Source organism: Brassica oleracea, chromosome C5, assembly GCF_000695525.1.
Source record: "Brassica oleracea var. oleracea cultivar TO1000 chromosome C5, BOL, whole genome shotgun sequence".
Lineage (NCBI taxonomy): Eukaryota > Viridiplantae > Streptophyta > Magnoliopsida > Brassicales > Brassicaceae > Brassica > Brassica oleracea.
In genome coordinates, this window is record NC_027752.1 from 38,590,726 (window position 1) to 38,597,695 (window position 6,970).

A 6,970-nucleotide genomic window follows, 5' to 3' on the forward strand; every position below is an offset into this window, starting at 1 on the left:
TTGTCATCATTCTCTGATCCAAACGACAGTTTAGGCATTAGGATTGCTTGATAAATTGGTAGACACCACGATAGTGGGTTTATCTATTCTTGTTGTTCAAGTTCTAGATTGGCTCTTATTGCCTTCTTGAATAGTTGTGTAGCTCATGATCCTAAGTATCCCGATGAATCACCCTGAATTTAGCTCTCTTAATCATCTGAAAACCTTAAACGAATTTATTACTTGCTTGTTACGAAACCTTAATCTCAAAACCCCATCATTGTTTTAGCTAAGTATTGATCCAATAAAGATAAAGTGTAATCGTTGGTTTATGTGGATTTGATCTTAAAGTGCTACATTGACATACCATTCGATTGTGGTAGTGTGCACATTAGGTTAATTGGTGTGCGTATACACGTAATATCAATGTTGGAAACTGATCTTTGAAGAACCAACTCTTTCTTTCTTTGTTCCTGGTTTCTTAGACTTCCATTGATTCTCATCGGATATGAGCTTGAAACTTCATCTCTCAGAATCATTGTGACGATGGTCAACAATAAGGACGTGACTTCCTGTCTTGTCTGTATTTCTCTTCAAAGATTTGAGTTTTTGTTGTTCTCTGTTTTCAGGCTTCTGTCGATATTGTTGCTGTTCGTCGTTGCTGATAACAAACAATCGGGTGATGATGGATCTATCAAAGTAGCTCTGTTACCAACATGTTAAATCTCACAAATGACCCAAGATCAGGCATGAAACAGCAGCCTAGATTCGTGTCAATGAGTAGGTGGGAAGAAGAACAGAGTTCTTAGCAATAAGCCCATTTCATCCCTACATCAGATGTGATCCTTGATGCTCCATCATTTTGCTCTCTCGGGTCATTCCATAGATAGCTAGTGCGTAAAAGTATTCTAATCCTTCCATTAGATCAAACACAACCCTGAGAAAACCAACAACGCCAAAGTGAGAAACGGAGCAAGTTTTGCAAAGAGAGATTATCATTTCATGGAATTGATCTCCTTCTATATTCATGAACATCTGTCCACAGAAACCAAATTTTCAGGATCAAATTTTTTCTTAAGATTAATATATGTCTTGCATACATATATGTAATGTTCGTGGTCATACCTTATTTGCAGGCAAGATAGAAGGGAGTAATGGTGGGGGAAACGTCATTGGCAGACTTGAACTCCTGCAACTCCTTGAAGTTCAACCTTGGCTTCACCCACACTTTAGCTGCATAAAGCTTCTTCTTCCCAACACCAATGATTTCCAGGGCGAGATGATGCATCGTTTCGCTTCAATGCTAACATAAACCAAATATTTTAAATTAACATCACCACAACAACATCACCGACAATAATATGAATCGAGAACAAAATTTGGTTAGTGTAAGAATCAAAATTAAAACGTAAAACTAAGAGCTTAAAACAACTCTTACAGAAACAGTGACCATGTACATAAACTGATATAAGATTTTACCATCAAACCATTTCCACTGCTCTGTGAGCTTCGTGTACTTGAAGCATCGTGAGCTTCGCCGGGATCATAGTTGCCTGAAATATAAGCAACGAAATCATCAAAGCTGAGAATTCCTCAATTGAAAAAAACAAAAAAATAGGTACGAAAGAAGTTTGTAATATGGATCCAGCATGGTGGAACATATATAAACATCAACTAACTTTCTGAAACGGTTTATTTTCTCAGCCGTAAAAATACGAAGATTAGAAAAAAATATATCAAACATCAATAGCTGGGAAATGGGTCAGCCATTATTCTACGGCAAGAACTCCAAAACACAATGAATTATTATTGTATCTGGAATCAAGACGGTGGCAATTTGTATAGAATTTAACTGGAGATATAATCAAAAATCTAAACAATAATAGTAGTAAACAGATAACATGAAAATCTAGAAAGAGCATGTCGACTTCCATAAGCTCTCCCCCACGCCAGACGTTTCTGGCCTCCCAAAATCGGAGCAGGCAAACTTGAATAGAGGAGGAGGAGCGGCCAGTCTGAAGATCGGAGAGGAAGACCATACCGTTAGCCATGACTCAAAATTTTTGTATACTGATTGGTTTAGAACGAAGGATGATTATGAATGCATGAACTCATACCTTTTTATAGCAGAGCCTCCACCGTCTTGCACTCTCCAGGGTCGCATTGAATGGAAATCGTGTATAATTGATTAAGGAGGACTTTATGAGTGGGTATCGGTTACTGCTTCATCTCCCACCGGAAGAAGGAGGAAGACGAAAGATTGGCAATGGAGGAAGGGTGGAGACGCGAGAGAGAGAGAGACACTGCAAGCACTAATCGAAAACGCGATGTTTAGTGATTGTAGAGCTAGACGGGCCTGATAATGTTGAGGCAGCCCAACAGAATTAGAAAAGAAACCCGTGATCAAATAAATGGAACACAACGTTAAAACAAGGGGACAGGTGTCGCAACATGGTTAACCGATTTTCTGACATGTCTCCTTCCCATGAGAGAATCCTTTCTTTATAGTATAAGATAGTGTTGGAATATAAATTTTTGACATATATATGTCATTCATGCTATGACATTGGTATGCATATAGATTATAAAAGTGTGTTCATGTTTAATGTATTCGTTCATGTATATATCTACTTCGTATATATATTGTTTGTCCATTTATGGTTAGAGTAGGAGATATACAACTTTATAAATAGTGATTAATAAACCAATCTGGTATAGTTTTTAAATATTAAAATAAAATGATTTTTTACTCAATAGAATATATTAATGTATCATATTTATTAATTTATAAACTGTCCATCCCAGTGTAGCCATAATTATTGATGTACCGGAAAGTAGATAGACTGAATTAGATCCGTTGATTCTAAGTTATTTCTTAATGGCTGTTTACTTGTTTCCAATTTTAAAGAGTACTATTGGTTTGTCCGCGCTTCGCGCTGGATGTTGTATAATCTTTAGTTTGCGATGGGATTGAAGTGGTCTGTTTTGGCTAGACATTTCTATTATGTTCATTCGATCTTTAGTTCTTTCTTTTGGACCGTACCACCTCTCTTCAATGACTAATTTGTTTTCCATTTCTTTGGTTTGTTCTATAATCTTTTGTTGCAAGAGATACATTTAAGAAAGGAAACTAATGTAAACATTGTTTTTTGCGAAGCTTTCTAATGACGTCTATTAATTTATTGAATTAAAATATTGTTCTTGTAGCTCAAATGAGTAATAATTTGTTTAGTTTGTTTTGCCAAAAATTACAAAGTATTATGCATGGTAGTTATTATATTTTTCACCTCTATGTATTTTGTTTTAATGTGTTTTATCAAGATATTTTAGTTTTCTGATCAGCATACTTTGTAATTGCCTAAAATTAGCATGGTTTCTTGTCATTTGGAGATACCGCGGAACTTCATAAATTTTTTCTTTCTTCAAAATCTCCTCATGTTGGTCTACTATCAAATTAGATAATTTTCCTTCAATCATTTTCTCCTGATTTTTAAAATAAAATGGTCAGTAAAAATTAGTGGCAAAACATCAATAAAATGACTAATATTATAACCTTTCTCACTAAACTTGTGAAATCATGTTTGTTAAGATAGTTGTTTTAGTAATTTATGTTAGGATTGTCCTGGTCTACGCCTAGATTTTTATTTAAATTTAAATTTAATTTATTTTTGTTTGAATCAGAATATATTATATATATTAATATTTCGATTGAAATAAAAAATTTGTTGGAAAATTGAACTAACTATAAAGTATTATTCGGTAGACAAATTTAAATTATTTTATTAATCATTATTTTGTGTCCTACAAATTTCAAATGATTTGAACTCAACATTTAATATATTTTCATTATTGGAAATCATATATATAATGGTGAGCAAGATGAACTAAAAAATAATCTCTAGTTTTGATCTAAATATATATTTTATCTTGCGTATATAGAGTTTGTTGTAAAATAATTGTAATTGTAGCTGATTTACATTTTGTTTTGACAAAAGAATCATTTAATTTCAATCTTGGTGTGATATACAGAAAAATAGGTAGATTGGTGCATATAAAATGGTTAAAGATAATTTTGATCAAATCTCAGCGGAATTTTAGTATGTGGAATTTCTTCACATGGTTTCTAGTTGAAACTGGTGATTGAAACCGATTATTTCTATACCAAACAGAATGATAAGGAGAAAATTGAGTAAAATTTTGACCACAAAAAATATAATTGTTCTCAAAACCAATTTGTGAGACACATTACAGATAAAAAATAAGACAGAAACTAAGCAAACTAAAGAGCAAACTTTTTAAGTAAACCAATATTCTAAACTTGGTATATTTAAATCATATAAATCAGATAATGATTCTGAAAATTTATAATAAATTAAAATAGAAAATATAAGTTTTACTCTTTCTAACTAATCACCAAGATAATCTATGAATCGTAAGGATCTACATCTGAAAAGACTTTGTTTCATCAAAGATTTGAAGTGAAGGTGGATAATTCATCCAAAAGCCTCATATAATTTATATGGATTTATAATTAAACTTGGTCGTCACATCTTGTTAATATAAATACTCTTAACACTTTTGTAACGTACAACAACAATCAAATATATGTTGTCAAATAAAAAAAATCAACTATATCAACACAAAAGGATGAAAGGGAATGTTGTGGTTCATTGTTTTACTTTAAGTCTCTTCTTTGGTGATCTCATCGTCTTATAAGGTTTCGGGTCAGCAATACATACCGAAAGCTCCATCTAAATAGATAGTTAACAAAATCAACGATTTCTGTTTATGGTATTCTTTTAGTTGATTTATACCATTAAACTCTCCCATAGAACTCTTTCTTTAACTCGTTTAATAAGAAACTAAAACACCACGTTTGATATGATTATGGAAAAATAAGGGAAAAACTTTGGTTTTATCATTGGACCCAAAATTATTAGTGAATTTTGAGCAAAGAAATACAGCACGTTCGTCAAACATACTGACACAAACATTGACACCCCTGATATGATTTGATGTTGTGTTAGTAACAAAGACGATGACAATTACTGGTTAAACTAATATACAGCTTACCCTTCCAAACACAGAGTCACCATTACACTCTTGAGGACCGTGGAGGCCGTAGGTGATCGGGGTTCTGAAGGCATTTACTTCACCAACAATATCTTGGAAAATTGAAAATAACAGACGCTAATAGAGGTGAAAGAAGATACTTGGATAAGTTTATTAAAGAGAAGAGAAATACCAGGGAGTTCTTTATTAGTGTTTGCCAATGTCAGAAGCTGTTCTTGGCTGCGGAATCGGAATAACTCAGTCGGAATATCCTTGTCAGAATCAGTTTTTGTTTCGAAAAAAGTTCCATCATTGAACCGTATGGACACCAGAGAGTCAGAGAGTCGGGATTTTGGGTTACTTCGTCCGACGTCGAAACCACTGAGAGAGTACAAGGAGCCTTCACTGAACTGCCTCCGGAAAGTGTCAACGCGGCTTGAGTTGATGATCCCGTGGCTGAGCGTAGACTGCAACGAGTCAAGAATAAACCAAACATTTACACACCGAAGTCTGTGAAATACGTAACTGACAGAAATAAGAAACAGAAAGCTATCGGAGTTACCTGTTCATCGAGGAGAAGCATGTCAAGACTCATAAGCTCGCCATCTTTCTGACATTGCGAGCATCCCAAAACCTTAGAAGACGCATGTAGGAACCCGTTAAAAAAAAAAAAAGAATGGTCGAGTATCTTTGTGGTGGTCGAGTCGCGGGCGATAAGGATCGATCGAGAAGCTTTGAAGTACGAGGTGGGCAAAGAATTGATCGTGAGTGAACTATGAGTCGAATAAGTTGCTCGACCATAGTTAGAAGATGTCTTAGATTGATGTGAAGGACGTTTTGGAAGCACAACATTTTTGGAAGCACGACAGTTTAGAAGCTCGACGTTTGGGAAGAATGACGTTTCTTCAGCACGAAGTTTTCCGCGAAACTTTGTATCAGCAGAATATTATTTCGAAGACATTGGAAGCAGGATGGGAAGCAAGCATGACAGGATCAAAGCACGACGGGAAAACCCGAAGTTGGGCGAAAACCCTAATTTCGGTATTATGGAATTCTTCGAGGAAGCCGGAGGCTAGGGAAATATTTTTACAGGATATCAGAATTCATCTGGAGTCTATTAAAAATATTTAGAGCATCATAACGGGAGCGGAAAAATATTCGGGATTGATCGCGAGTCAGAAATTTGCCGGAAGGGTCAAAAATAGCGTAAACCGACCAAGAAGCTCGAGGTGTCTCTACGTATATGGCCAGTACGTGAAAAATACCATCTAAGCAGCTGAGTATCTACAAAAGCTCGAGGTGTCACCATGCATGGAAGCAGCACCTGCAGCTTGACATGTAGAAGCACGAGGTGTCGTCGTATCTGCAACCGAAGCATGCTGATCGACACGCAGGGGAGCCGTGTGTCGCGACGCATGAACTCCAGCCATGCAGCAAGCCATCTGGACGTGTATGTGTCTCCTTGCATGTATCTTAAGCATGTATGAAGACATGTGTGCGCCCGTGTGTCGCCGCGCATACGACCGGAAGCATGCGGGCTGACACACAGTCGCTCGTGTGGCCTCATCTTACTGGCCAGCGGTTTCTATAAATACCCCATACCTGCCTTCAGTTTCATTCATCAATCACACACCAAAATCACTACTAAAATGTGGCTAGAGAGAGAAAGTGAAAGAAAGAAGTGGTTTTGAGAGTATAGTCATTTCTAAATACCGATAATCCACCGAGAAGGCGAGCTCTGTCCAATCGAAGATTCTCTACGATTGTGAGGTTGTGACGCGGAATCTCTGTCTAATTCAATCCGTCCAAGCCAGTCATATTCTCCTACAAACAAGTGGAGGTACCGTCTGGAGTTAGTTCAGATCCACGGGTTCAGATCAGTCGAAGTTCTACTCGATACTCCGCCGGGAAGTCCGAAGAACTGTCCAGGAGCTAAAGA

The 6,970-nt window shown here is 36.2% G+C and overlaps 1 long non-coding RNA gene across 1 annotated transcript; it reads right to left on the bottom strand.

The window, feature by feature from the left end:
* Positions 1 to 290: 290 nt before the first annotated feature.
* LOC106295643 lies at positions 291 to 2,328 on the bottom strand. Its single transcript, XR_001261031.1, has 4 exons — positions 2,097 to 2,328; positions 1,459 to 1,994; positions 1,105 to 1,282; positions 291 to 916 (listed from the first exon to the last, which is right to left on the bottom strand). It is a non-coding gene; the product is annotated as an uncharacterized LOC106295643 (long non-coding RNA).
* Between the last annotated feature and the right edge of the window lie 4,642 nt (positions 2,329 to 6,970).